A 6,000-nucleotide genomic window follows, 5' to 3' on the forward strand; every position below is an offset into this window, starting at 1 on the left:
CAAATTGCATCTTATGTAGCCAGGTACTCAGAATAATAACATTCAGTTTGATGAAGGATATCTAAAGATAACTGCCTATAAAACTGAGGTTTATAAAAGCAGCAGTAACACAATAATGTATTCAACATTCAGCATACACGTGGTATGTATGCACTGGGAGCATACATTCGCAATGTGTTGGCCAAGCATTCGCATCAATGTGTGCATACTTGCGTAGAGAATGTTCTGCCCAAGACAGTGGGTTGCAAACAGTTCTACTTTCATTCCATTATGAACACTAGATCGTATCTTGTGTGAATGGTCCCTAAGGCCCTGTTTACACCTGGTATTAAGATGCGTTTTGGTTGATCGGATCACAAGTGGACGACTTCAAGTACAGGTGTAAACGGGGTCTAAAAAATTTTGAGCTGATCCACTTTCGACCACTTCCACAGGTAGTCGAAAACGCATTTGACTGAATTGCTTTCGTAGTGTAAACGATCATGTGGTCGAATGCGTTCCAACAGCCACAAAAGATGCCTACTCTCCGCCTACTGGCCTAATGTGTAAAGATTATGGGAAGCGCACTGGCCAGACGGGATTTAAGCTTTGTCGGCTGGAGACCCAAGTTTGGTTTGAAGACTAAAATGTACCAAGCACAATGTTCTCTCACCATTCCTGATTTCTAACACACACTCACAACGTTCAGCGTAATCTTGCAGCTGTCAGAGCAGAAACGAAAGCTGATGCTCTCCGTATGTTTTTCTGTAGTCTTCGGAGTGTTCATATGTAAATTGTGCTAACTTATCTTGCCACAAGATCGCAAGATCTGAAAAAACCCATACATTTACCAGCCCATAGACCCTTCCTTCGAAGAAATCAGGACAGAAGTGGTTGAAAGTGGACAAAAAACACGGATTAAAACACCAGGTGTAAACAGGAATGTCTCCCTCGTCTACTTGTGATCCGATCGACCAAAACGCATCTTAATACCCTAAACAGGGCATAAGAGAACAGTCTGTAAATCCAACCTCCTTCCCAACTGTTGGCGCTCTTTAGTTTTTAAGACTTTCTGGTTTGCAACAAACATCAATAGGGGTGCTATTTCTGATGCCTTTTTCAACTACGGTCACAAGTCAAAAATGTTTGATTTTTGCTGAGGTTATCTTAATTCTCCCTTGGTTTAAGAATATGGATTCAATACAGTACATGAGTAGAAGTCTTAAGTGTACGCCCTTTTAGAGGATGTAGGTGTCTGATAGATCATGTCAACTTGGTATCTTTCTTTACAAATGAGTGTTTGTGTGAGAGTTGTGCTATGTTTGTGCGTAGATAGGATAACCTCAGCCTGCTTTTAGTCTGTCTTTCAAATCACTGTGAAAATTCAGGATAATACACCTAGACTACCCTACCATAGACAGAAGGGTACAAGAGTAGATCTAGTACAGTAGTTAGCGACAACCATAGACATCTAAAGGCATGGGTAGCAATATCTAAATAGTGCTACTGCTTCAGTGTATGTCGCAATGGATGTCACAACCCCACCTACAGTATCAAAGCAGGTTTTATCGTAGGAACCAGTTTCATGCATGACATTACTGAATTACTTTCCTTCAGCTCTGATAACCTTTGATAAGTTAGCATTACAAAAGGTACTTTGAGGATGATATTTAATGTACATTGTTGTGTTTTATTCTTTTTTTTTTAATGAAACCCTTACGACAGGCTGCTCTTTGATATGTATTTGTAAATATTGTGCACCCTGGTTCCAAGAAATACAACAGATCAAATCGATGATGGACATGGTTGTGCAAATCCCACAGATTGCAGCATCTTGTGCCTGTCACAGAGACCATGGCCCATTAACCAGGCTAATACGACCATCATACACACTCACCGAGCGACCTATACTGCAGCCTTCACCTATGTACTGGAGCAGATGTACAAGGAGAAACACACCCTCAAACACAATGCAAATTTATTTCTAGATTGTGGACTTCGCTATTAAAAGACCCTTCATATTTAATGAGGGCTCGGACCTGATGTGAACTAGGAGCACATGAAAACTCAAAAGGATGAAAAGCACCACGAATGTGGATAGTGACTCACTCCAGGATTCCTCTTGTCTCTTGTAAATTCCCCTTTTCTTCTGAATGTGTGAACCCTGTACATGTGCTGTGACAAAATCCCTCTATTGGTGTCTAATATGAGAAAGAAACAAGACTGTACGTGCTTACAAACACAAATGTTTTCTTTTTAAATTATTATTCTAATTATGACATTTGAGAACTGCTGGACTCATCTCAGCAAGTCCCTCCCCTGCTCTTTGAAACGAGGCTGGATGTGAGGTGTATGAGAGAGGGGGGAACTATTGTTTTGGATAAGATATTTTAAACTGTGGTTGAAGCAATATACTTTTTGAATTCTAAATTGTGCATGGCTGTGTCTTGAGTGTAAAACAAAAAGCTACAGTTTCGGAACTGGACTGAAATATAAAAAAAATATATATATAATAAAAAAAAAGGAAAATTTCTTGAACAGAATGCTGTTTTTTTACTCAAAATATACCAATCCAAAGCACAATACCTTCTACAGTTCCAGTGCCTATATTATTCGGCTGCTGCTCTGTTACTTCATGAATGACTGCCAGTCATTTAACTTGAAACAGAGTTCTAACTTTGCAGTGATTCTCTAAAATAGCCGCTTTCCCTTGCACTTTTAGCCAAATAATAATAATAACTTTTCAAAATTAAATCCTTACCTTCTGAGTTACCCTACTTTTTCTTGTTTTACCTCAATGTTTTATTCAATTAAAGATCAATCTTCTTTTTTTTTTTTTTTTTTGTTGTTGTCTTTTTCCATAGGTGAACTACTAGAACTATAAGGAATTTTATTTATTTTGTACATTACTAAATATACCGTTAAAGCACTTTTTGTTATGACCATAGCCTTGTGGGCAACAGCACTTATGGTGTCATCTAAAACATAGGACTGGAATTGAGAAAAAACGAGTTAAAAGTCTGGACACGCATACACATTCTTCTATATATTCTACATTTTAGAAGAACAGTAAAGCCATCAACTATAAAATAACATGTATAATGTGAGAAAACAAAGGCCTTCAAGAATTGAAAAAACAAAAGTTTAACAAATCAAAATGGTCTTATTTTAACTTCAAATTTGTCTCCCTTTGTCAAGATCACAGTTCTATACAATCTGTTCCTTAACCAACAACACAAGATGTACCTGGGATGCTTTTAAACAATATTAAAGGTGCAGTAAGTGATTTCTGAGAAACATTATTGATCATTGAAATCAGCCCAAACAAACAGACCCCTCTTTTCATTGCTCTGCCTTCAAAAGCACAAACACACAATGCAAGAGAGGATGTCTCATTATCATAGCTGAAGCGAAGCATTATAAAGCGAAGATGACAAACAAATACAATGAAGAACAAAAAATGGACACAGTACATGAATATATACAAGCAAGAGTCCGTAGTTATTTGCCAGCAGCTCCAGACTAACAGACACTCAAAACGGTCCTGTTAGCTAACATTACAACCATTGATATATAAAGATGCGTTATTACACCGTGTCTACACTGGACAAGAGCGACAAAAGACAATGAGCCCATTGTAATCGGTGACGCTGGCTAGGGGGTAACACGAGTTGTAATCAGATTACTTTTTTCAAGTAACTAGTAAAGTAACACATTACATATATCTTTACAACAAAATATTTAAGTTTTGATGCAGGAGATGCAGTTCTCCTGCATCCTATTCGTCTGCAATCCAGATTGGTTTGTTTGAGCTGCGCCCGCCTCTACTGTACAGGTGTGAAGCTTATTCATTTCAATTTTGGTGTGAAAGGGCCTTTACATTTGCCATTTGTTATTATAAAACAAACAAGCCCAGCCCAGATGAGAAAAAGTAACGCAAATGTAACAATGCATTACTTTCCATAAAAAAATAACTAAGTACCACATATAGTTACTTTATTTAGGGAGTAACGCAATATTACGATGCATTCCCCAACACTGGTCTGGAGACTAGACTGGTTGAGGAGATTTCTTTGCACTATAGGACAATGATACAAGAGGATGACCAAATCCATGTTTTAAGGGTGCACATAGTAGCAAAAGTAATGTAACAGTGGACAAGATCCCGGCAATAATCTGTATTTGGAAAGGAAAAATATATTTTGAAATGAGTGATTTATCCTCAGAAAAGACCAGGAAAATGGCAAACAAATGTCTCAGAGCTGCGAAAATCTATGAGAAGAGTAACTGTTTAATCTCATACAGTAAGATGAAACTTGCCACAGTAAAGTACATGGTTGTTCCCTTTCGTTGTCACTCCGAGTTACGTCGGATGACGACGAATGGGGTTTCGCTTAGAAAGCCTATCAACTTCGAGTATTACAAAACGAGCCAATGGCAAAGAAATGCCATGGGTCTGCGGAATTTGCATGGCGTAACTCCGCCCCACCTCGTGGGTATAAAAGGAGGAAGCCGGCAGCAAGCAGATATGTTTTCGCTTCGGAGCCAAGTGTATTCTTCTCTCCACAAGCCATCTCTGAATTGTCAGCTTTACAAACGAGTACCTCGAGTGTTGGTGTGACGGCGATCTACGGCGAGAGCGTGCTTCCTGCTGATCTGTTGCAGTGGTCTGCCAGTCGGTGCGTTTCTCCCCGGGTGCTTCAACACTTGAGTTTTCTCTCACTAAAAGAGCTTACACGTGGCACGTCTTTTTAAAGACGGCTCGCCCGTGCATTTCTGGTTGCAGCGGACTGGTATCGGACTCTGATGGGCACGAGCGCTGTCTAGTGTGTTTGGGCTTTGATCATGCTTGAACAGCGCTCGTGGGTGACTCATGTTCTCGCTGGGAACGTGATCATCGCGTCATATATAGGTCGAGACTCGGTGAACTCGCAAGAGTGAGAGTCCCCTCATCCACCCCCCGATCTTCGGCTGGTGGCCAGGGTGACCTGAGGGTTACGGTCTGGATCTAGGCGCCGACTATGTGTCCGTGACCCCAGCCCCCCTCTTCAATGACGGTGCCCGCTAGTGAACTGCTGATTCCCGCGAGTCTACCCTCTGGTGGCCCGCGTGTTTCAGTTGAAGCTACAGAGGAAGATGCCATGTCTGTTGCAGCATCACTAGGTGGGTTTGAGTCTTCTGGAAGTGAGGGCTCGTCACAGCTGCCACCTTCCGGTGTGCATACGGCTGTGCCTGAGTCTGATCCGGAGATGACGACCATGCTTTCCTGGGACGATGGGTTTTGGGTAAGGCCGCCGACCCTCGTCCACGGCAAACCCCAATACCTCTCTTCCCGGACGTGCATGATGAGATCTCGAAGTCCAAGAAGACCCCCTTGTCTTCTCGGGACCGCTCGCTGATCTCATCCGCCTTTCCTCCCCTCGATGGGGCCGCTGCCCATGGGTACACTGGGGTTCCCCCGGTTGAACGCTCTGTTGCGATGCTATGTGTCCTCAGAGTGCTTCTTCTCGGCGCAATCCTAAGCACCCGCCCGTGGCCTGTAGTTTTTCGTCTACGCTTGTGGCGAGATCCTATAGCGCCACGGGACTGGCAGCCGCCTCACTGCATGCCATGGTCATTCTGCTGGTCCACCTGACCCAGATGCTCATGGACCTGCACGAGGGCGGGACTGACCCAGGGCTCTTCACTGAGCTGCGCGCCGCCACTGACCTTGCTCTCTGAGCGACGAAAGTGGCCGTACGCTCCCTGGGTCAGGTGATGCTCACCAGTCTGTGGCTGAACCTGTCTGATGTGCTGGATGTCGCGCGGACCCGTCTGTCCGACATTCCCATATCCCAGGTCGGCCTCTTCGGCGGTGCGGTTGAGGGCTTGCCCAACAGCTCTCAGCCGCCCATGAGCAGAGTGAGGTTGATTCTGTCCCGACGGCCCCGCCGTCCGCTCAGATCCCTCGTCTGCCCACCGCCGAAGGCGCCCTCCCGCGGCTCCCACCCCGCCCGTTCACGGGCCGGCTCTGGGGGCCGC

This window comes from Siphateles boraxobius, unplaced genomic scaffold, assembly GCF_051911475.1.
Source record: "Siphateles boraxobius isolate OS27281-9 unplaced genomic scaffold, OSU_SipBor_1 56, whole genome shotgun sequence".
Taxonomy (NCBI): Eukaryota; Metazoa; Chordata; class Actinopteri; order Cypriniformes; family Leuciscidae; genus Siphateles; species Siphateles boraxobius.